Genomic DNA, 26561 nt, shown 5'->3' on the forward strand with positions numbered 1-26561 from the left:
AATCACGTGGGAAGAATGGTATTCTTAACTTAGAAATCCTTACTGCAAGAATATCATTCTAAGGATATTAGTCAAGATACATAAGAAACTAGAAAGGCCAACATTTGCTTCGGAGCAAATGTAATATTTCACTCCATCTCCCTCCCCATACAAAAATAGAAGATTCTGAATAAATCATACTGCAATCATACAAGGACAAGCTTTTTGAATCTCGACAGATATTTACAAAAATGGCACTTGGCCATTATCTCCCTTTTTTTTACAAAGATACAACGACAAGCACTTTAAATCTCGACAGCTTTACTTTACACTTATCTCAATTTCAAAGTTACATATTGCAGGTATCTAAATACTACTAATGACGAAATTGCAACTACTACTAACGGTATCAAAATTTTCACGGTCTGAGAAACATGGACATGTTCACGGAACTATATATTCACGGTGGTGACAGTTGCAGGAAAAAGAAGTCCAGGAATTATTTCCTAACTGTAAAGATAAGTTCACGGTACAGAGGTGACAGTGAAAACCGTGAACATTGACCTCCTGCTTGCGTTACGTTGCGGTACAGTGAAAAAAAAATCGGGAATTACAGTAATCAATTTACAGAGTATGTTTGCTTAGTTTCCAGATGTTTTGTATGAATGTCGTAAACTTAGTTTTAAATTAACGAAAACCGATGCGCGCACAGATGCCATCCATACAATCAAATCAACATGGCCTTATTAACAATCACATAAACTATGAAGCCATACATTGAATAAGCTATACATATAATATGATTATCATAACCTTTATTTTTAAAATCATGCCAGTGAGCTAATTGCATGTACAGAGTGAAAGAAAGTAAAGTAAAGTAAAGCAGTAGAATTTCTGTACTAAGCTATGATAGTACTCCATATGATTCGTCCTCATCGTCATCATTCAATGTGGTCTATCTCTTGCTACTAGTGACTGGTAATACCTCTGTAGATTCTTCACACTGGCAGAGTACCGTACTCATTCTCTCTTGTCAGCTCAATACTTTTGTGACAACATCAAAGTGATTTTAGTTTGTATGTTGGAAAAATACAAAAGACTAACATTCTAAGTTATTGACATTCTTGAGTAAGAACAATCAGTTTTTGAATGTTAAAAGCAAAACAACGAAAATAAAAAAAATGTTGAAATTGTTAAAATGCAGAATTGTTAAAATCGTTAAAACTGATAAAATTGTTAAAAATTATAAAATTGTTAAAAATGTTAAATTGCTAAAAATATTTATGTCCGATGCACTGGGGTTCGAACTTGCAATGCCTGGGATTGCCGCCTTGCGCGTTTCCAACCGAGCTAACTCGGTGCGATACACATCACTCACTGCATTGTATGTCATAAAAAGTAAACAGCATGGCGGTATCGATCGCCTCAAGCCACCAAGACTTTCAACTATTAACTACGGGGTTTCCTTCTTTATCAGGTTTGCTTCTGAACCACCTTGATGTTACTTAACTATCAACCCGGCTAGCAGAAGCCGCCGGCTCCTTTGATATTACAGCCGCTCCCTGTCCAATCTTGTTTACACGCCGGGCGCAGGTCATTGACCTCCAACTTGCGTTGTTCCAACAGAGAAGAGCAAAATGTCTGGCTCCCGCAGAACGTACCGCACTCTCCCGCTGGACGTACCGCACTCTCCCGCAGAACGTATCGCACTCTCCCGGAGGACGTCCCGCACTCTCCCGAGGGAAGTCCCGCACAGCGTCCTGCACTCTCCCGCAGAACGTCCCTCGAAAATTGATGCGTATTTCGTGGCTTTGCTGTACCTACCAAAACACTTGAGTTCATACTGTCAAAATGGAATGGCTTTGAACAGGTGTTAATTGAGTTAATCCAATCAAATCCAACAGCCAATCAGCAAGAAGAAAAGATTAGGCTGCGTCAGGTTCATGCTTGCATGCCCATATTTGGGCCCGCCCCCGAATTCCTTTCTTATTACGTCACGCGCGTACGCCCCACAGTACTTTCCTATGGGAACAGCTAAAAACGCAAATAAAACGATTGTAAAAGCTTGTAATAAAAAAAAATAAAAAACGCCTAGGGGTATTTACCCACTCTACCTTTATACGAAATTCCAGGTCGTTTGGCCCAAAAATGAAGGAATTGAATCAATTTAAAGAAATGGCAGGAGGAGAAGAAGAAGAAGAAGAAGGAGGAGAATCATCAGTAAAAACAGTATTTCCCTCCATACTTAAGTATGGAGTGAAATAATTAATCTTACCACAAGAAAAATATGCTAAAATGCAGTTTCTTTAAATTGTTGTTTCATGGACAAGATTTCTTTGTTGGGTGAAGAATAATTTTCTCAGTGGAAGAAAATTATTCTTCTCTGAAGAAAAACAAGATTGGAATTTTTGGTAGAGTATAATACTGTATATTCAAGATAGCTCCTCTTTCTAAAGCCAAGAACGATATGATATAAACGGTTATCTGCAAGATTAAGATTTCAGAATATTTTTTGATTTGATAGTAAGTTGAAGTTGTGTTTGCAATTAGCCCTCGGGCATGGACCTGAAATAAAGCACTCTATATTGTGCATGTTAACATGGATGACACCATTCTTATATATTAGCCTTGATCATGATAAGCATGCCAACTATAACGCAACTGTTTCCGTCGCAGACAAATTCCGCTAGGTGTCGCTCGTTCATAGTCACGTCCTGCTAAATCTGAAGTCACTAATCATTAACTAAGTTATCAATAGAAGGACGTGACTATTATACTAAAATATGCCGAACTTAAGTGTGACGTGTTTCACGTCCTTCTATCGATAACTTAGTAACGATTGGTGACTTCAGATTTAGGCCACAGCAAGTAAATTTTATGGATGACATCCTCCGCAGACTCCAAATCTAAAGCGCGTGCGAGCGGAGGAATAAAACAAGGCGGGCCGAAAAAAACAAGGTTCCTACATTTTAAAATTTTGACTCAATCATTGTACAACTTATTTTAATTCAGTGGGAACATCACATATACACAGCCAGCATCACATATCACTGCATCAAAGTAAGAAACAAAACATTAAATCAGAGGCTTTTCTTGTGCCCTCTCTTTTAGTTATCTGCCATCCACCTTCCGGCATGGCAACAGACATATTTGCCCATTTTCGGCATGTTGACCGCTGTCAGAAAGCAACAAAATTTCTTGTTTTTTTTCCAAAATCAGGCGAAAATTAATGCGCGCGCTGATGTCATCCATAAAAATTACTTGCTTTGGCCTTATACTGCACTGCATTTCTACACTGTACAGTACATCTGTAGTAGACTCTGTACAATAATAGACTGAAACATTGAAACAGTCTTTCATGTCTGTAATATGCTAAACTAGGTTGTGTTGCTTATCCACTTGTACTTTTTAGTAATACATGAGCTTGACATTTAATTTGTACCATATAGCTGATTGGTTTTTACTGTATGTTTTTTTTTAGTGAAATGTTGTATTTTTGTAAAAAAAAAAGGACACAATTCGTGCAAGTCAGGTCCACAAAGTCCTTTCTAAATTATAAACATGCACTTGAGCTGTGTCATGAACAAATACAGGATGATTTGGTCAATTGTGGAAAATTTGACTCATCTTGTCAGCAACAGAAAAAGAATGCACTGTTGGTGCATTCCCCCCCCCTAAATTTCCCCTGATTTTGGAAGAAAAAAAAACAAGAAATTTTGTTGCCTTCTGAAAGTGGTCAACATGCCGAAAATGGGCAAAGATGTCTGTTGCCATGCCAGAAGGTGGATGGCAGATAACTATGAAGAGAGGAAGCAAGAAAAGGCTTTGATTTAATGTTTTATTTCTTACTTTAATGCAGTGATACGTGGTGCTGGCTGTGTATGTTCCCATTGAATCAAAACCATTTCTACAATTATGATTGAGTCAAAAAATAATGTGGAAACCTTGTTTTTTCGGCCCGCCTTGTTTTTGCCCGCTCGAATTAGATTTGGAGCCTATTTGGAGCCTGCGGAGAATGTCATCCATATAATTTACTTGCTGTGGCCTAACTGCAAAGTGAGAGTATTTGTCATTTGGTTGCGTTATGCTCGTTGAAAAACGTTGTTTGTTGGCATATTGCAGTATAATAAATGGCAGTTCGGCACCGCCGGTCAAATACTTTATAGAGACCTTCGTAAGGTCTAAGACATGTAGATATAGAGACAAGTATACATGGGTACAACGAAAATATCCTACGTACAGAACAATAGGTGGGTCAACTAATACTACTTGTTCTAAGGTTTAAACATTCTTTGATATATTTACCTATTTGTACACAGTAAGGGTTATTGCCTTCTAGGATGAACTTAAATTTATCTATAGCATGAAATGTAACAAATTCTGTTGAGCAGGCGGGGAGAAGGTTGAACAGCTTTGTGCGTTTATCGTTATATAGTGTACAATTCAAAATAAAATGTTGTTCGTCTTCAATATCATTGGGACAGAATGGACAAAACCTCTGGTCGCGAGGGATTTTTTTTATCTTCCTAATTCTATATTCAATTTATGGCTAGAAATTCTCATCTTTGTAATGGATCTACAAACTTAAAAATTATGTATTTCAGAAAGGTAATTTTCTTGTCCGTACCTCTCTACATATTCCGCCAGGAGGCGTGACTGCCCTGTTACTGCCATTTCTTTTAAAACCCTCCAGGCATAGACATGTCATCGGCGTTTGTGGTTTAGTGTCAGAGTACTACTCAATAAGCTATTAGTAGAGTGTAATCGTATTTTGTATGTGGGTAGGTTTCAAAATGTGCAGGTCCCTATAATTTATTACAACTAGCTGCTTCAAACAGATAATATTCATCAGTGAATAGTTTTATCAAGTTGGTAAGTCTAGAGTAAAGATACTCTTGGTTGTCTACTTGGTTGTGTAAACAAAAAATCTGTTTACCAAGTGACTTACAAACCTGATTAAACTATTCACGTATGTTACGCACGTTTTTTAAAGAAGTTTTATAACTTGGAGTACCAAGCGAGAAAATCGAGGGTCTCTTTTCTCAGATAACATAAATTCTTCATTATTTCAAAGGAATATGAACCCAGCATAAAATAAAAAAAAAGGTAACAGTAGACGAGGATTACTTAATACGACTGTAATTGTCTTAATTCGTACTGTATAGTGATCATGGAAACTGCCGCTTACTCAATACTAAAATATTAAACCATGGATGTATGATAATAATTCTATTAGTTCTATTTTGCTCGCCGATAGTTAAGTTACTCCATGGTATGATGAAAGTCGATAAGTTCAATGAGAAAGGCAGTACATCCTACAGTTTTTTAACATTCCATCAGGAGTCGTTACTGCAATAGCTGTTTTCCGACGTGGGTGAAACTTTCAGCAGTGTATCTTCCAAGCACAAAGTAGATAACACTTTAACTCTCGCGACCTAAACTCACCGCAGCTTATAAATCAAAGCCGTGCATAATGTAGTTTCCTTTTTGTACTAAAACTATTTGCATTATCTTGTCTTGACTTGTTTGACTTTTGTTTCATTTTCGACTTCCAAAAAATTTTCTTCACTTTATTTGCATATCTATCAATAGTTTGTGCTTATAAACTTGCATTTCCCCTCTGGTCTCTCAGTCACTGACGAAAGCTAGTGGCTACTAGCTGAAACGTCTGACGTTTTCAAAACCGTATCCAGTTGCTTGAGTAACTGATCTTTGGCGTATCGTATTACCTGGATGTCTAACATCCATCGACGTACTAAAACTATTAGTTTTCAGACAGAGCCATTGATGCATTCTTCGTAATCAAGCCTCTCTTTTCTTATGAACTGGGTTTAAATTAGAATTGCTATATCAGCACAACTAAGGGGTTAATTTATTTTATAGTTAGGTTGAGTGGTGACTGTTGAAACTGGTACTAGAAATGTGATTACATACATTAAATACAGTGTGCATTTTGCATCATAGCAATACATATACAGGCTATTAAGCTACATGTCTTTGGGTGTAGGCGCTGAAATGCCCTTAGTAGTACATCAGAGCTGCATATATAGCTGTGGGTGCAGGGCTTAGTACATTAAGCACATGTAGCTCTGAACAGCACTGCCTCCTACTGATCACTGTGAAAACAGCAGCAAATCGAGGACATCAGTTAATGAATAGAATACCGCAGGCAACACGTCACGCTGAACTGGGCAGAGTGTTTACATGGCCTTGGAAACTCCACCCCTTTCAGTGTCACCTTTCAAGCTTTACACTGATAGACCAGCACATAATACTCTCCCTTACTGTTACAACATGTTGTTACCAATGATTTCTTTAAAATGCAAATTTTCCATAGCTTAGTCTCCAAGCTCCAGTTTTAGCATACCCAACACAATGGCTCTAGGTAAGAAAGAACAGCTAACCAAGCAGAAGGATCGCATGACCTTGAAAATGTTTTCTCAACTATTCTCCACCCCAAAGCGTCACACTGATAGGCCCAGAAAGGTCAGCTTAGGGTACCTGTACGCACTGTGTACAACCTAAAATACCTGTTTTTCTACGTGACGGTTTGGTGTCTATCGTGGTTTGGGCTGAGACCCTTCGGGCTTGTATACCTTCTTCTCCGTCTAGTTAAACTAGACTCCCGGCAGGAGTTTTACGGCAGAAAGTTTACACGGAATGAGTTTGATTAAGTCACCACGCTGTGGGTTTGTTCAACTACTGCCGTGCAAAACCTTGCAGTCTAACATCGATGCACGAGGTAGAAATGATTAAGCGGCCGTGAAAAAAAACTCACCGCAGTGTATAAATTAAACCGGGCGGGGAAACTAAACACGCGGTCCCGCCAAGCCAGGTCAAGCGCACGATAGGACAACTTGCTGGTAGATCATGATCATATTTTTCTCCCTTTTTACGGTATACACACTTACGGGAAGCAGCATCTAGTCTTTTCATCAGTGTGGAAAGTAAATATTAATTATATATGTTGCCTTTGCTTCTACAATAATTGATTTTACAATAGTATTTTTTTAAGTAATATTACTTTGTGTCCATGTATTTGTTGTCGAATTTATCCGTTTCATTCATTTCATTAGATTATCAAAACAATCTAAAGCAACTTTCCTTTTCTATAATACATCTTTTCAGTGCAATGCGTTTGTTTTAATCCTTGTTTTAAAAAGGAATTATTCATTAGATAAAAATTAGTGATGTTACCTGCAGTTTGCCAACTAATCCATTATTGTCACACCTTTGTTTCTGTTATTGGTAGTTTTCACAATGTACAATACAAAAAGAATCGCTGCCACAAAATTATACAGTAGGGTAGGGATGGAGCAGCACTGGTTTCGTTGAATTCGTATAAAGTATTGGAAATTTTCAAGTTCGGTTAAAAAGTTTGACACAGGAATTCGATGACTTGAAATTATATTGACGACGTATAGGCAGATATCTCGCCCATTAAATACATATTGGTAAAGTTGTGTTTTTTATTAATATATGGCTGTTCCTAAAAGCATTTGTATTTTAAGAAATTGAAATACTATTTTGCGCATATTTTTTCTTTCGTCTTTTTATTTTTGCTGTGGTGATCCATCACGAATGTAGAAGATGTACAAAATCATATTTTGGCTATGAAAACTAAATTTTGCTACTTTACATTATAATTATGTACAAGATTATTATCCAAAATATTCTAAACCTTGCCTTTCGTCATAATGTAAGGAAATTGAGCAGGAGCCCCCAAATACACATTTTGAGTTGCAAATGGCCAAAACATTACCTTCATGAAATATTTTAGAGGCTTAAATTGGATAACAATGACACTACCTACACATAAGCTGTCTGTATACAATTCATGAATCTTTCTGTCTGTTTTAAAAGCTATATGTACGATATATGCTAGGACATATAATCATGTATCCTGCACTTTTAATATATTGTCTAAACCTGACCTCTCCCCACGGCCACACCATGATTTGCCTACTTCATGAACAAACAAAAAGACAACATGCCCCATTTTGAAAATCCACAAAACCAAACGTAAGTGAAAACGACATTAGTCTCATTCCTAAGGAGAAGGAGTGAAACGTAAAAAATGACCTTTTATACTCCCGCAAAATTTGCAAAATGCAACATCTTGTCTTCAAAGTTACATGTGTTTGAATTTAAGATTTTGAAAAAAAAATATCTAGGCGCGTTTTGTGACTTTACAGGTTAAAAGGTTAAAAGCATTGACATGCAGAAAAGAACATTCTGAGGTAACTTCAGTTGTATAATTATTTAACATCATTAGTCAGTTCCAAACTTATTCATACCATTTATATAGAGATGTTTACAATATCCAAGCGAACCAGAGAACCTATTTAATATTATATTATCTACGGATTTTGTACTTGTGCGGTGATTTAGTACACCAGATCTAGTTTCGGCTTCCTCTTGTAACATGTAGTTCTGGCGTGCAACTAGTCAATAAGGAAAGCTACCACTTATGGTACATGCATAACACACAGGACAAACTAACATCTGCTTTGAGACTATTAAGTACAGACAACTCTTCATACAGGATGAACTGAAGTACAAGGGTCAGAGGTTGATGTCATTCTGCATCGTTAGTTGGGGGTGGGGGGTGACTTCAGAAAGACAGTATCAAATACTCTTAGAGCAGACTTATCAGGCCTGGTCATTTTATTGGTCTGTTACTGTCTTTTTTTGTGTTTATACATCCATCTCTACTGGTTCTTAATACTTGTCCTTGACTAGGTGTGGAACCCTGGCTGTTGTAAGCCGAACCAATAAATAAAGCTCTGGCATATGTGGAATATTGGAATATGGTTATTAATCAACATATACTAAACGTGGCGTTCTCTTGTAATCTGGAACCATTTGAAGTAAATGATTGTTAATGCAATTCAAAGTAACTATTAATTTGTATATCAATCTATATGTCAGTATATTGAATGTAATGAGCATTTGGTCTTTTGGTCTTAAAGTTTGATTAGTATTGTAGCTTTTCACAAAAGCCTGTTTATAAATGTTGATAACTAAAGTAATGATCATTATGTAATAAGATAGTTTAGTTTTATAAGTATTGTTGTATTACTGCCACACATTGTACCATGTACGATTGTCGAGCAATAAAGTTCATTCATTAAAAAAATGTTATCAAATCTCATCACGTACGAGCAATACGCGCACACCAAGGAGAAGAGCACCTGTCAGCTACATCACATGAGTAGACAACAAAATTAGTTTAGTTTAGTTTAGTTTACCCCCCCCCCCCTGGCAGTATTTAAACACGTTATCCAGGTGTGACACCTGCGGTATTTACACACCAATGTACTTCTATTCAGAAAGGTTAACCGTTCAGAAATTCTAGGAAATGATATTTGTCGATGCATATTACATTAGTCCTATCCTGTCGTAAAAAGGAAAATAATGGCAAAGGTGCCATTTTTATCCATAGAGAGTCTGGTGACGTTCTTATTTGGTGACATTTCACACCCAAAGTATTGAGACAGAAGTCTTTTGTGTAGTGAGGCGGGACTCACACCTCAGACAGTATCATTGACCTTTGGTGTCATGCCTATTCAAAATGATGTGACAGAAGCGGTTTGGTAACTTTCAGGGGGGCGCATATTTCAAACGTAGTCTTTACCTGACAACACCGTGGGCTTGTTCTCTCCTTTTTACCAAGGTAGGACATTTCTATGGTTATTTATAAGACAGTTAAAGAATATCGAGCTCACGATGTGTATTCATGTTGCCGAAAATACGGAGTCATACTGGGAGACCTATTTGGTTGTTACGGGCGTATAACCTTGAAGTTGGGTATGCAAGCTGTAAATGCCTTCTTCTGTCATGGCGGTCAGCCTTGATTCTTTTCCTTCTTTTCTTTCTCTCGAGAATCAAATAGTCTTAGTCATGGAACCGTCTCATCCTCCTGCGCAAACTTTCTAGCGGCACGTTTCTACATTTCTACCCCCCCCCATAAAAAAGACGGTTTCACATGTACATTTAGAAAATTGTATAAAAAATTAATGTTTCGAAGAACGTAACTTCTTCAAGTTCAAGTTCCACAATCTCTCTTCTTTTCTATCAATTTCTACTTCAGTTGTTTGTTGTCCCTCTACATGTTATTTGTGCAAAGAGTTTGGAATGTATGGACACTTTTGTAATGGATAGATAGGCTACCTCTCAAACTTTGAGTATAATGCCAGACTTCATAGTGCTTTTACGATCTCTGGGTACAACAAGGAGCATAAACCAATGTAGATACCCCTGCACCTAGTCCCAGTGACGGATGCGAATACTCCTTTATGTATTCTGAAAGCTTACCCCTACCCCCTACCCCCTACCCCCGGCTCAACTGACCGAGTATTGTGTTGGCGGTTGCTTACCACGTTACCCAGGTCCCAGCATCAAATTTAGAGTATAAAATGTCGTGTAGAAGATCTAGCCAATGGTTAACCATTTGGCGTTTCTGTAGAGGTTGTTGATGACAAATGCAATAAACCTTGAAGTCACGATTACAACAAGAACAGCAACAATAATGCAGAGGGCATAGTGCAGGAGTCGTTCCCTGTATTTGCTAGCCACACCTGTATTTTACGGAGAAAAAGACAATACATCGCCATAGTCAGCAAGCTTTATTCGGGTTTGACGACAAAAGTTACGACTTCCCCTGTACAGATTTAGGAAACTAAAGAGATTGGCCTGTATGCACAGTTTTATTATGAACAGGTAGACTATCTTTCAAATACACTACTAAAAAAATTTATTATTTTTTTATGGGAAAACATTTTTCCTTGGTGGAGAATAATAATAAAATAAGAGCTGTGCCCAGTTCTACGAAGAGAGCTGTGCCCAATTTTACGAATAGAGTTGTGCCCAGTTCTACGAAGAGAGCTGTGCCCAGTTCTACGAATAGAGCTGTGCCCAATTTTACGAATTGAGCTGTGCCCAGTTCTACGAATAGAGCTGTGCCCAGTTCTACGAATAGAGCTGTGCCCAGTTCTACGAATAGAGCTGTGCCCAGTTCTACGAAGAGAGCTGTGCCCAGTTCTACGAATAGAGCTGTGCCCAGTTCTACGAATAGAGCTGTGCCCAGTTCTACGAATAGAGCTGTGCCTACTTCTACGAAGGGAGCTGTGCCCACTTCTACAAACAGATGCTTCACTCGACCATGACTCAAGATGTCAAACGATTTCTTTGGGGGAGAATGATAAGAAGAAAAAACAAAAAATACCTATTTTCTTGCACCAAGATCAATATTTTCATTTTTCTTAAGAGAAGATAATTATTCTAGAATAGGCTTCTTTAAATCTTGATCTTTCTTTAGTAAAGAAATATTTCTAGAGAAGACTCTAACTTACAAGATTAGAATTCTTTTAATCTTAAAATTTCTTAGTAAAGACAATATTTCTTGGGAAGATTCTAAGTTCCAAGATTGGAATTCTTTTAATATCAAAATTCCCTCAGACTTAGTTAAACTTTCTTATTAAATTTCCATGTAATGTTTCTTTCTTACATAACATCAAAGTGGTCAGATTTAACCTTTTTCTTGTGTATGTCAAAAAGTTTCTTGTTTGTGTTACCTAGAAAGATTGAGAAAGGCCATTCTTGTTTTTTTAGCATTATGTTTAAGAAAATACACGTATTTGGTTCATGTCTTTCTTGGCAAACCCTGATTGGAAAAGAAAGAATTATAAGATATCTAATCTATGATTAGAATTAAGCTCTGCTTAAAAGTATGATTTTCTTTAAGTTTCTTGTTTTTCTTGACTAGAAAGCTTAAGAAAGACCATTGGATTTCTTGTTTTTCTTAACATTTAAGAAAATACAAGAATTAAGTTCTTATCTTTTTTGACAAACAAACACTGATAAGAAAATAAACAAGATATAAAATCTTTGATTATATGAAGACATGGTTAGAATTTTATTCTTAAACATTCTTGATTTTCTTCCCTAGAAAGTTTAGGAAAGGTCATTCCTGTTTTTCTTAGCAACATATAAGAAAATACCAGAAAGTTTCAGAAATATGATTCTTATTTTGCCTGGTGATGTTCAAGATTATGTAATAACTTTTTTTCTTAACTTTCTAGTTTTTCCTTATCATGTGACCTTTTCTGAACCCCTGCTTGATTGATTCAAATCCCAGAATGCAGTCAGGGGTTTTAAACATAAGTCAGATGTGGAAGCCGCGCTGGTTATTTATTTTTGTCAGTTATTGACTCATGTCAGATTTAAAGTCAAAATGAAGTTAAAAAGGACCTTGTATATGTCACAGGGGAGATTGGAATCCAGGGGGATCCGGAATCCTCCTAGGGGAGATTGGAATCCCTATCTCCCCTAGGGGATATTTGAATCCTGATCTCCCCTAGGAGAAATCCTGTGGAGATAGGGATTCCAGGGGAGACTGTAATCCTCCTTTTGGAATCTGGAATCCTCCTTGGAGAGATTAGAATCCTGATATTTAGATCCCAATTCAGTAGTAGAAATACTAGAACTCATTGAATCATTTCACACATATAAACTTTCAATTAATTTCAGCATAGGCAAACCTATAACTATAATTGTAGGTGAATTACTAGATTTAAATCAAGATTTGTCCTGTCATAATTTGCAGTTCTAATTCCATAATTGCAATCTTTGGTAGGGGGAAACAATCCCTCATACTCCAAGTCACTAACAAACTGGAAAAAATGGTTTTTGAGTCACTATCTCACAATGGCCTGATGCAAATATCTGAGTCTGATTTACATATTCACTTACCTATGCTGAAATTGATTGAAAGTTTATGTGAAATAACTCAGTCTATTTTCCCAAGCATTTTGATGCAATCAGAATTTCTCCTTTTAAAATTGGAAATTGTCCTGTAAGAATTCCCACTTGTCCTGGGACAAATAGGAATCCCTATCTCCCCTATGAGAATCTGGAATCCTTCTAGGAGAGATTGGAATTCAGATATTCAGATCCCAGTTCTGTACAAAAAATCTTGAATTCCAGTCTCCCCTAGGGGAGATTAGAATTTCTATCTCCCCTAGGAGGATTCCAGATTCTCCTAGGGGAGATGAGGATTCCAATCTCCCCTGTGATATATACATGTAAAGCAATGGTGGTCGTGGTCAGCTTGCAGAAGAAACCAACTTTGCAACAAAAAAAAGCATGAAACCAAACAGAAGGTAAGTGCGCCCCCCTCCCTATACCTAGAAGAAAAAAATCTGTTGACGTTGTTTTTAGACTTAATAGCCAAAATATTGTTATAACGCAATTTGAGTTGATTTCAAATCATATCTCTGGTGTATTGTAAAGTGCATTACTACATCATAATGTAATTTTGAATTGTTTACTTTAAGTAATAAATGTATACATGATTATTGTATTTCAGCATCCTCTTTGACTTTGTTGCCTTCAGTGCATGCATGCAGTGCAAACTAACAAAGGTCTTTCCTGTTTTTTTCAGTTGTCCAAAGGGTGTGACTTTGCCTATTCTATCATGCCAAAACTGCAGTTCTTGCTGAATATGTTAAAGAATGTGATATAATCTATATTCTGAAATCATAATGGCTTGTAAGGCACACAATACAATATTTTGAAAGATAATGTTAAACTGTTTCCATTCCAAGAATGTTGATTGACTGATTTTGAAGTTTTATTATGTGCATTGTACAAAATCAATGCGGTAAAAACATCTGTATACTGTCCAAGGGCTTTTTAAAATAACATTAAGTTACTATACAGCATCATTGTCTGGTTTATATTTAGGTAGCACTATATATTTCTTTTCTTGTTTGCTCTTAGTTTAAGAATTTTTTTTCTTGTGGGCAGAATTTTTTTCTTGCTACAAGAACAGTTAGCTCCTAGTTTAAAAAATCTTTTCTTGTGGGCAGAATTGTTTTGAAACTCTTGCTGCAAAAAGAGTTAGATCTTAGTTCAGAAAATCTTTTCTTGCGTACAGAATGGTTTTCTAGAAAACTTAGAAATTCTTACTGCAAGAATGATAATCTAAGGGTATTTAGTTCAAGGTACATAAGAAAAGAAATTTTACCGCAAAAAAAATATGATAAAATGCAGTTTCGTATCATCATCTCTCATGGACAAGATTTTTTTTCTTAGGTGGAGAATAATTTTTCTCAGTGGAAGAAAATTGTTCTGATAGTGTACTGATAGTACATGTAGTTAAAAATGCCCGACTACATTAGTGTACGCAGAACCCAGGCGTACTCGGCTGGGTACAGCAGTAACCATCAACCAACATGAATACCCATGGACTCAATACTTCAGAGGATTGGGGACAGGTCCCTGCCTGTGAGGGTTGTGTTTACATGGATCATGCTTAATTCAATGGAATTTGGTCTGGAATGTCACAGGTAAAGTAGACCGACAACACTGTCCCCTCGCTTGCGGGCACACACGGCATCCAGGTGTGACACCTGGGGTTTTACACAATGATGCACCTCTATTTAAAAAAAAAATCAGACATTCCATGAAGGGTTTTGTTGATACATCTTAAAGCGGCTAATCACTGCCTTAAAGGGTAAAACTTATATAATAGCAATGGTCCGACAATGTCTGTTGACGTGGTTTGATGACACAGTGCACTCAGAAAAAAAATGTCATTGACCTTTGGTGTCATGCCTATTCAAAATGATTTGGCAGAAGGTGTTTGGTAGCTTTCTTTTAAATGTGTTCTCTACATGTCAGCACCGTGACCTTCTTCTTTCACCCATTCTTCCAAGGTAGTACATTATTTTTTTTTTTTACTGTTGGAGCCTCTTCTTTCAGAATGCCTATATACGTACTGTTTTATGTTGCAGAAGATTTGCAGACAGGCCGCGAGGCCTATTGCTGCAAAGATAAAGGCGTATGACGTTGTGCATAGGAATAGTAAACGTTTTGTTCTGCCAAGGGGGGGGGGGTATGGTTCTTTCACTCCTCTGTCCAAAAAAGCAACCGCTAATACAGCTTTCCCGTCAGATAAAGCTCTCCTATGTAGGCGTGAATAGGTAGGCTATTGTTTGAAAATACTATGGATTGTACTTGAAAAATGCTATTCTCTATAGCTGCACCTGTCCTACCACCCGGGCATGCTCATGACCCCTCAAACAGTACTATTGACCTTTGGTGTTATGCCTATTCAAAATCATATGACAGAAGCTGTTTCGTTTTTGGCAAACTCCACAGCAGAAGCAAATTGTGGGTAATTATTCGGGGATTTTTGGAATATCCTTTTTTTCTTTCGCATTTTTGGGGATCATCACAGTTATCACAGTTTGTTTGTGCCATCGATTAAGTAAAGACCAATTGCAAGGAGGTTTGGTGAGACAGACTCGGATTCAGGGGCAGTCAGAGGGTCTTCTTACTCATCACTTTTTGTTGATTTAGGCTGGGAAAGACTCTCTGACGGTCACCATGTTCACTCACTGGTCATGTTTTACAACGTAATACATGGCCGGCCACACTCAGAATCTTGAACTTGTACGATAGAGTATGTACCAATGATTTCCGTTAATAAAAAAGGGGATGAAAAGAATAGCATATTTGACCAAATAATGAGACCACTAAATGCCCCCGCCTATCGGCCCTATGGGCTATACGGGGCCTAGCCCTATGACAGGTGCCGAAGTGCAAAGTTTGGCTAAATCTCAGCAACCGTTTTGGATTTGTGAAGTGAAATTTGAACACGTTTTACATCTTGCCTAGATTTGTCGTTGAATGAAAAGAAAGTCAAGGTTAAGGTCGATCAAGTTAGTACGCCCCCCACCCATATTTTAGCCATACTTCGCATAGGGACCTGTTGTCTTAACCACAGTTTATTTTTTTAGAAAGTTAGCCCCTGGTGCAGCTTGTACTGCAGGTCTCGTTGTGAGAGCGTCATGAATTTTCTGTTACACTGCCTAGTATGTAATCAGCAAAGAGTCACCCTACTCAGCTAAGTACAGACTGAGCTTCGTAGGCTCTATGCCGGGGTTTGTACTCACGACTTCCCGGTTACAAAGAGAACTCTACCAGTTGGGCTATTTGGTACCTCCAGACTTAAAAAAAATGCTAGTTAAGTTGGTCCTTAACGGATCAAACGAAGGAACTACAAGAGGCTACAGTAGGTCAGATACCGACCATGAGTTAGAAACTATTTACAAATATTGGCGCACTTTTCTCGAAAATGTCCAGTCTGTCAGAGGAGCTGACCGCAGTCCGTGAGCAAGACGGCACGGTGGAATCTTTGAAGTTATTACAGGCTAGACGCTGACAGGAAGTTAGGTTAAAGGTCCAAGAGAAGGTTATACTATTTCCTGATATATGCGTGGCAATTGCCTAAGTAAGACAATAAAAGAAAATAAAATAAATAAAAACAGCAGGAAGGTCACGATGAAGAAGATAAAAAATTCCCTAATGGCCCAATTTTTCAAGAATACATGGCATTCATTTGTTAAATTTGTCTTATGACTAACTTTAATGAAGAAAACCTGTAGTTACAGCCATGGGGCAAAATCCGTCTAAACCAGCCGCACCCAAACTCCCCGCGACCATCGGCGAGCGATTTAAGGACAAAGAGTTTCCTTTTGAGAACCTGGTGTTGGAAGGAGGAGGAGCAAAAGGAATCGCTTACATAGGAGCTTGCAAGGTACATTGAGATGTTATGACCACTGGGTATACATTGCGTACGGACATGAAGTGTCTAAGCGCCAAGTAACATACATAAATGTAACTTTGTACTAATTACATATTTTGAACACTTATTTTGTTTGTTTAAAACGTAATACCTTTAAACGGCTTTTAGGTGACATGCCTGTTATTGTACTTATTAGAAGCTGAATACTGTTTTAATACTTACCATACCCAAAGACATAAACAAATAAATAAAACTCACCTGCCCACTTTAGTTCCTAGAGGATGCCGGGATAATGCCCCGGATTAAGCGGTTTGCCGGGACCAGCGCAGGCGCCATCACTGCCACCCTGCTCGCCATCGGGCTGACGTCAGAGGAGATGCTGGAGGAGCTGAGCGAAAAGAACCTACTGGAAGTCGTGCTTGGTATGTCAATATTAGACCGGTGCTTCAGGTTTCACAGTAAATCGCTTGATTGAAACTTTCCTCCCCCAAAACATTCCAAAACAATCCCCGAATAACATAACATACGAAAACCCATTTTTCATATTGATTTCGTTTGTTATTACATTGTTATCCATTGTTTACGTGCTGAGTTTTGCTTACTGTGTACGGTTGTCATCGGCAAATAGTAAAACCCAATACAAAATGCATGTACCTCAAAACAATTTCACACACTTTTGTTTTTTTTCGGCTGTTTTTGGAATTGTCATAGTGTTTTCTAGTTGTTAACGCGTACCATTTTTTGTTTGTTTGTTTGTTTATGACTGTTGTCTTTACTTTGCCCCTTGTTGATTTAATTGTTGACAGATTTTATTTAACATATGAAAATTTACATATTTACAATATTAACAGTAGGGTATTTCTTATACCCGAATGCCATAGACACGAAATCAATGACGTCATTTCCTATTTTCCCAGATACCCGTTGGACAAAGATGGCCTGGATTCCCGGCATGGCGAACATCGGCAAGTTTATTGATGTCATCACGGCCAGGGGCGCATGCCCAGGACATGAGTTCATGAACTGGTTCGGAGACATCTTGGACAGGCACTTAAAGAAGCGACACCCTTCTTTGGATAAAGACGTCACATTTGACCAGGTAAAATTAAATATATGTATACAATAAGTTGTAAAAGAAAAAAAAAACATAACTATTGCAATAAAAATATTTTTGATTTTACAAAGTTTTCAGTCAACTCTTTATTAAGATACCAAACATAACAGACAAATATGACATGACAAACTGATGATCAAGATAATATATGATATCGACTCACAATCTTTGTTTCTAGATTTATCATGTACTTGGGAAGGAGCTGTGCATTGTAGCCTACAACATGAACTTCCACCGGGAGTCGTTCTTCCACGTCAAGACCACGCCCCTTGTCAGGGTCCGGGAGGCAGTGCGCATGTCCATGTCAATCCCTGGTAAGATGTTAAGTCCTGTTCGCTAGCACGAAACGAGGTTCTGGTTGACCCTAAAAGTTAACAGTACAATAGAGTGCGTAGAATCACGTTGCTAACATTTCATTTATTTATTTATTTCGAAAATTGCGACATTCACAATACAGTGGCCACCCTGGCAGCAGAGCTGATGGCGGGGGCCACAGACAGACATGACTACATGACTATACATACATTGTAGATTTACATATAAGTTATTATATTTACAACACTAATTAAAATGGGTAAACTTAGTTGGAGGTCAGAGGTCGAGAATCCGTACAGTGGAAATAATAGACAAGTGCACTAGACCAAATGAACAGGTGGAAGGACACTTTAGAAACGTTTTGTTTGCAGGATGTAGCCCTGAAGAGCGGCCGAAATGTTTTGGTTTGTAGAGAGGTTGTGACCTGGAAGACCATTGAGGAGCATGTTGGTGGAGAGGGATTGATCCACCTAGCTACGTACAGCGGTGGCAAGTGTTTGCCTTGCGTCCTTGTGCAGAGGGCAGTGGAGGAGGTAGTGATAACATTTAATTGTTGAGTTGATGAATGATATCCTATATAATAGGTTTTTATTAATTATTTTCCTCAGTGGCGTTCCAGCCATATGAATTGGGAAATATTTTTACCTACATCGATGGTGGGCTGGCGGCAAACTTCCCTCTCTACGCCTTCGATGGTAAATATTGCACTTCTTATTAATTTTTTTTAATTGTTAAGAAATCAAGAGGAAATTTCTTAGTTTATTCGATGGTCAGGAGTTTTACTTACGTTGTGTAGGGCTCAAAAGATATAATACATTGTTTATGGGAACGGTATGTAAAAATGAAAACTACATTCTTTGGCCTGATAACGTTTTCTGTGGCAAAAGAAATGCTGGACATTACGGTGACAAATATAAGCTCATTCTAATTTTACATTTGTATCCATTGCTTAAGTCATTGCAAACGTCATGAGCTTTCCGAAATACAGTTTTAAAGTGTGTAACCAGACAATCAGTTGTGATTGCATAATAGTAACTATCTTTGTTTAGGTTGGTACTTGTCCATGGACGAGCAGGACACGTTTTACAAGCGACTCACATTGCTGTCGGAAGACGAAGATAAAGACCGTCTGCGCAATGCGTTCTACCCAGAGTACAGAATGGAGCGGTTTAAGAACGAAGACCAGACCCAGTTTGCCAAAACTCTCGGCATTCTCATCGTACGTTCAAATATTACAACGTTGCTTTTAGAAAATCTTTTACAACTATTTGCAGCGTCATCTTGTTTGAAGATGTTGCTTGACTCGGTATTAAAGGTCTTTACATAAGAAATCTGATTTCTCCGTCCAGATTCTGGAAAGAAATAAGCCAATTGCAATTTGTAGAACAAAAAAGTATTATGTTTTACACTCCTTAACTTAAGACACTGTACCTGAAGTTAACCCCTCTTGATTTTGTTTAGTTTTCCAACGCAGACCGTGAGGTCTACCAGGACCAGTTCGAGGCACGGCTGAGGTGGCTGACAGAGAAAGATCCCAGCTTCGAAAAAGAAAGACCTGAGACGGAGAAGGCTAGGTATTTTTTTTATCACATGTACTCCAACATATAATCACAAGACGTGGTGACGACAAACTTAAGTTTTTTTTCACCATTTTATGCCGCCACAAAAACCGTTACGCCACACAACCCCACAGTGGCAGTAAGGTAGTTTTTTCAAAGTAAACAAAGATGTTTTAATTTAAAAATTTTACTTTACTTATGCTTCTCTAGACCTGTACAATCCTGTTATGACTTAGATGCTGGATATGTTTCATGCCTTTAATTACCGGGTATGTAAATCACGGGAAAAGGAATACTTGTGCCCTGCACACCCATTGAATGCACCGACCATAGCCCAAAAGACAGGGGAATGAACACCTCTTTAAAAGTCCAATGGAGCTAAACCAGGGCTAAAACGCCAGTTGAAATGGCACCTGTTACATTGGTTACATGTGTTGCAATATTACATGCAATGCTTTTATTTAATGTTTTGATTATCACCATGTTATATATGCGTAATAAATGCATTAAAATAATCCTAGTGTATAAATCTTTAAAGTAGATTTTCTCAATCTTATGTCAGTTGAAATGCCAATATTGATAATGACTGACTCTAAATTCCTCACTGTAACAGAGAGTTTGAAGAGCAGTACGAACTGCAGCGAGCCGCGACGGATGCTGAGATAAAGGCGTTCGACTCCCTGATTGACGACCGGATGAAGCCGCTGATCGACATGATTGACCGGCCTGAGGAGGAAGTGACAGGCGGTTCTATCCAGGTTTAATAAAACTTAAAAACTTTCACTAACACCGACTCTCCTAAAACTTCTTATATACTGAATATAATTGTGGAAAGGCGGTATTCTAGTCAGTGTTGATAACAAGAAACCTCCTGAACCGCGATTCAGGTAACCGCATGAGGGAGGTCTTCTCGGATATAATTTTCTGATGTTTTCATTTTTTCCGTCGCGTGCCTTGTGCTTTTGACACCATGCACCAAAATCGACCTTATCTAATTGTAGTTGATATAAGAGCTGGCTGACAAACATGTTTATAATAACTATACACAGTTCTCCTTTTACATTCGAAATCTCAATGCCAGTCAAGACAACGTCAGCACAAGCAGATTCTACGCTTTATTTTAGCCTTTCCCAAGTTTTTTTCCTGAGCTGACGTCATCCTGTCTCCGTAAAAGGCATTTAATATCTTAGTCATCATGATTAAATCCAGCATCAAGTGACTACATTGTATGTACAAATAGATATGCATATGTATTTTACAGACTTTTCGTGTCCTTTGGATATCTCGAAGTCAACTATTACGTCAATCATTTCACAAAATGTTTACAAATAGACTAATAAAAGAAGCATGAGGTACTTCATCACATTTACCATAATCAGTACGTCTGCACTGCACTACAAATCAAACCTGGAAGGTTTTGAACTGAAAAGTGTTGAACTGTTTGTCCATGTTTGTCAGGTTCGATCAATGGCACGTTCTTTTGATCCGGGGCACGTACAAGTGGCATTTAAAAACCCAATTGAAGAAGTGAGGCAGCAATTTTTCAAGGTCTGTACAATACATTCTGTTCCGTAGCACTGTAATCGATAGCCAAGAATTATTGATTTCAACCACTGTCGCTTAATAATATCATATGCTTATAAACAGCTGTGGGAAGAATAAAAACTTCCAAGCTTTGTGTGCAGTATACTAACTTTCTGATGATGATAATGATGATACTAACTTATCTTTGCGCATATATACATATATATATATATATATATAATTCTCAATGAAACACTTTGCTCAACAATTAAGCTTAATGACAGCAATTTCCTTATTTTTTTCAGATTACAACGGAAGATGACGTCAAGCTTTTGCAGGTGCCGACTAAAGAGGCGGCCTTCAAGTTGTTGTTTCTCGACATCAATGGACAGGTACATTTACATGTTAATCATATAACCTGAGTAAAAGTGTATCATTGCCTTCGCCGTTGTCGTTTAATGCATTGATCTGATTCTTTGCTTGTGTAAAAGTGTATAAATGTGACCATTTTTTTTAATTTGATGAAACTAAAACTAAAGTACTGTAAAATCGAGGGAATTCCAGGTGACAACACGGGCTGTCATTATTTATAACCAAGTTTAATTTTTTGTAACAATTCAAAAGGACGTTAAATCGGGTCAAAGGAGCTTGTCGACCCTGGTCTGTCGGCAGCCACCCTCGGCGCTTCGCCTAAGGAGAATCCCCTCTTCTCTTAACTCTCTCCATGGTTCTTATTAACATTATAGGAAGTCCTATCGCGTCCATCTTACTGCCACTTCTTTTAGGTCATTTGTTGGATTACGGCATAACGTAGTCAACTAGACCATTATTTAAAAACAAACATACAATGTTATCACTTTACACAGCTGACGGCGGATAGGGTGCTGAACATGTATCAGAACCACATGCCTCTGCAGTCGGCAAAGAGAAAGATTTTTGGGATGAGATCCGTCAAGTCGGCCAAACAGTACTACGGAAGTCTTCAGGACTTTGTCGGCAGCAAGAATCAGCTCTCCGTAAGTGTCTTGTTCTGTGTTGTTTTGTCCATGAGCCTCATTGAGAAAGCAAAGACTTCTATTATACTGCATATTCTTTTGAAACATATATTATACGTTTAGTATGATCGTTGTTATGCAATCTTCAGACAGGTCTTTTGGTGACAGAAAATATAGTATGATATAGACCAAGCAGTATCTATCTGGCACACACTCAGGAGACAGTATTTAATACGTCATCGAAGCAGATCTGACCGCAGATCTTTGGTATAGGGTGGCTTATTAGATACTGTCTGGGAAATTGAAACTATACCTCGCCAATTTTAATGCACCCAACAAGATCTGTTTGAAGATCAGTTGAAGAAATGAATGAACGTATTAAATGAATGAATGAATGAATGAATGAATGAATGAATGAATGAATGAATGAATGAATTTTTTTTGTGTCTTGCGACTTTTGTCACCCAGCCCATATGGGCCAAAGACACCAAAACATAAACATGAACATAAACAAAGGTACAGAAATCATAAACATAAATCAAAGTCCGAGTCAAAAGGTCAGACTGGAAACATCAAATGAGGTTAAGACTTAATACAAAGTTGATCATAACATAATCGGTACATAAGAGTCAAAAGTACACAACTCAACTCAAATTGTCAATAGTACATAAATGCAACTCAGAAGAACTTAAAGTAAAATTAACTTAGCTATGTGAACTACTCCGGGGAAGAGAAAACAAAAGGAGAAATTAATGAATAAATTAATGGTTTACGCTTTTTCTAAGCTTGATAAATATATAATGCAATTTCAAAAACACACTCATTAATTAACCAATTTAATTTTGTTTCATCTCTTTCCCTGATGATATTGGGTTCCTTTATGTACGTTTTCTCAAATAGTGTTTGGCGAATATTTTCATAAAAAGGGCAATAAAATATGAAGTGAAGTTCATTCTTTAGTTCACCTAAATCACACAATTCCCCTTCAGGAATAGCTTCCTGTTTCAATATTCAGCGGAACTTTGCCCAGAACATCTCCTAAGGCCCTCCCCGCTACGTCTGCCAAGATATTATTACCAGGGGTTAAAGTCAAATGTTCATCTAAGTGGAATGCGTGCATGACAAAATGAAAGCTCCATCCAGCCTGAACGGGCTTAAAAGACACTACCAACAACAACAAAAAAACACCAAAATGCAATACGGTATTGATTTAAAGGTATTAAACGGCATTGAAAGGTAAAATACAGATATAGTTGATGCAAAAATGCGCACGGTACAAAGATTTAAAAACAAACATAAGCAGTAAATGATAGTGACCCGCTTATGTCAGGTATTCGCAAAGTCTCCTGTGAATACGGTCATGTGTCTGTAACCGTAAGTCTCGCGAGATTTCGCTTTCGAGTGATTGGTGATTGATTATCCTGAAGAATGCAACAGTGCTAGCTAAAAATGAAATTTGATCTCCTTGCAATCATTGTGTTGGAATAATGTTCAACATTTTTTTTTCGATTTGTTGAATACATTGTTACAGAAGGAGGACATAGACCGATGTATTGCAGTGGACGTTGACTATCTCTCTACCATGGACTTTGACATGACTCCGACGGACATGGAGTTTATCATGAAGGTAAGTGCTCTGTTTTTTATTGTTTATTTTACCAGAAACAACTATTATACCTATTCTCAAAGTAAATCCACTAAAATTACCTCAATAAGTTTACATTATTTTGCAGTAAACCCGAGGGGCATTTTTGTATATCATCATTTTGTATATTAACAGTGTATATAACCAAAATATCTGTCACTGAAGATAGGTAGGGGATACTTAGCCTACCTAATTTATTTCAGTGTCCTAAATTAGGTATTTTGTCAATTTGACAGTACACTACCAAAAATGCCAATCTTGTTTTTCTTCAGAGAAGAAAGAATTTCTTCCACTGAGAAAATTATTCTTCACCCAAGAAAAAAATCTTGTCGATGAGACAAGAATTTCAAGAAACTGCATTTTAGCATATTTTTCTTGTAGTAAGATTTATTTTCTTTTGTATCTTGAACTAAAAACCCTTAGAATATCATTCTTGCAGTAAGAATTTCTAAGTTTTATAGAAAACCATTCTGTGCACAAGAAAAGATTTCTTGAATTAAGATCTAACACTTCTTGTAGCAAGAAAACCATTCTGTACACAAGAAAAGATTTCTTGGACTAAGATCGAACTCTTCTTGTAGCAAGAAAACCATTCTGTACACAAGAAAAGATTTCTTGAACTACGATCTAACTCTCCTTTAGCAAGAAAACCATTCTGTACGCAAGAAAAGATTTCTTGAACTAAGATCTAACTCTTCTTGTAGCAAGAAAACCATTCTCCCCACAAGAAAAGATTTCTTGAACTAATATCTAGCTCTCTTTTAGCAAGAAAACCATTCTGTACACAAGAAAAGATTTCTTAAACTAAGATGTAACTCTTCTTGTAGCAAGAAAACCATTCTGCCCAAAAGAAAATAAATAAATAATATAAAAAGGACAATAATGTTGTATAGCAACTAAATGTTATTTTGAAAAGCATTCGGACAGTATAGAGATGTTTATTACCACATTGTTTTTTGTACAATGAATCCAATTAAAATATAAAATCAGTCAATCAACATTCTTGGAATGAGAACAGTTGAACAGTAACAGAACCAAATTCGAGTATTTTCTTAAACATTGCTAAGAAAAACAAGAATGGCCTTTCTGAGTCTTTATAGGTAACAGAACCAAGAAACTTTTTGACATGCACAAGAGAAAAACACTTAAATCTGACCACTTTGATGTCAGGCAAAAAAGAAATCTTACAGGGAGATTGAATAAGAAAGTTAATCTTACATGGAGATTGTATAAGAAAGTTTAATTCTGAGGGAATGTTAAGATTAAAAGAATTCTAATCTTGTAACTAAGTATCTTCCCTAGAAACATTGTCTTTACTAAAGAAATTTTAAGATTAAAAGAATTCTAATCTTGTAAGTTAGAATCTTCTCTAGAAATATTTCTTTACTAAAGAAAAATCAAGATTTAAAGAAGCCTATTCTGGAAAAAATATCTCCTCTTAAGAAAAATTGTTCTTGGTGCAAGAAAGTAGGTATAGAGAATTTTTTTTATTTCTTATTCTTTTCTAATTATTAAGAAAAATTTTCTTCCCATAAGAAAATAAGAAAAACAAGAAAATCATTTTTGGAGGGTATTTACATACACAATTTCGAAAATATACCTGTTATTGAAGAAATGGAGAGGATGCTAAAACGTCTGTCTGTCCTTAAAGTTGCTTGAGTAACTATTATAGTAACTTACCAAGGCCAGGATTTCCATGTCTTCATTGACGTATTTTTTCGTTGTGGTGTTATTCCTGATGTACGTCATAAGACAACTGACCCTAGCCTGGGTACCATCCTACTTGTATGCCGGGGCTCCCACACTCGCTTCCCTAAGAAGTACTTCTTGGGGAAGCGAGTGTGGGAGCCCCGGCATACAAGTAGGATGGTACCCAGGCTAAACTGACCCTAAACCTCCGCACTGATTTGCAGCAAGGCGTAACGGCAGCCACTGCATTCATCATGGAGCGTGTGGAAGGTCAACATAGCAGTGGCCGGCCTCATCCCCATGATCACAGTCATTAGGACTTCGGTTGTAAGAAAAGAACCCTCGAGTACATTTTGTTATTCGTTATTGCTCGGTATCTTCTTACGATGCAAAATGGAATAAGTTGGTCAGAGCTGTTTTAATGTGCTGTGAATCCAATGTACTATCGAGTTTACATATTGTGTATCTGTTTATTGAGGGTTTTAGTCCCTTGTTGGTGACTATGGCTAAACCGCGCCTGAAACCCAGAATGATTCATTCCTAATAACAATGTTGGTGTTATAAGTTCATCGCATTTTCTAGATGGCTTTCATTTGAGTTTATTTCTTCGGATGTACGAAATAACCCATACAAGTCCATGGACTGATTAACTTTCTTGCCTTGCATAAACTTTCAAGGACAACAAATTGACATTTTTTCTATTGAATAATAAGTAAATTAATCAATCAAATACACACAAGTTTAACGCATTTTTTTCATGAATTTTTCAAACGATGAAAACCATCTAAGTGTGTTTAGGCAATACATTCTAAACTGACCTATCAAGACCCTAGGTAACCCCCATGCCCTCTCGTGAGACCGAGGTGTACATGGTGAAATAATCCCTCGCCATGTGCGATAACCACCGAATAAATATTCTGAAAAAAAGAGTGAAATAACATTTTTCCAGGGTTGGACTTTTGAATATTTTTTTGTTAAGTTTGGCAGGCAACCTTCGCGGTTCGCTATCCCCTCTCCAACAATGTAAAGGATGGACAAAAAACGACATCTTTAGACCGCCTTGACTATTGATGCATTACAACTGATTATAGCCACCATGTATAGGGAGTGAGGAGTTTCCAAATATACTTAGTTTGCAAATCGCATT

At 37.4% G+C, this 26561-nt stretch overlaps 1 pseudogene; it reads left to right on the forward strand.

The window, feature by feature from the left end:
- Window positions 1–16441: 16441 nt before the first annotated feature.
- LOC109469924 lies at window positions 16442–25936 on the forward strand (annotated as a pseudogene).
- Window positions 25937–26561: the final 625 nt, after the last annotated feature.

The sequence above is a fragment of the Branchiostoma belcheri genome, unplaced genomic scaffold, assembly GCF_001625305.1.
Source record: "Branchiostoma belcheri isolate BF01 breed outbred unplaced genomic scaffold, Haploidv18h27 scaffold211, whole genome shotgun sequence".
Lineage (NCBI taxonomy): Eukaryota > Metazoa > Chordata > Leptocardii > Amphioxiformes > Branchiostomatidae > Branchiostoma > Branchiostoma belcheri.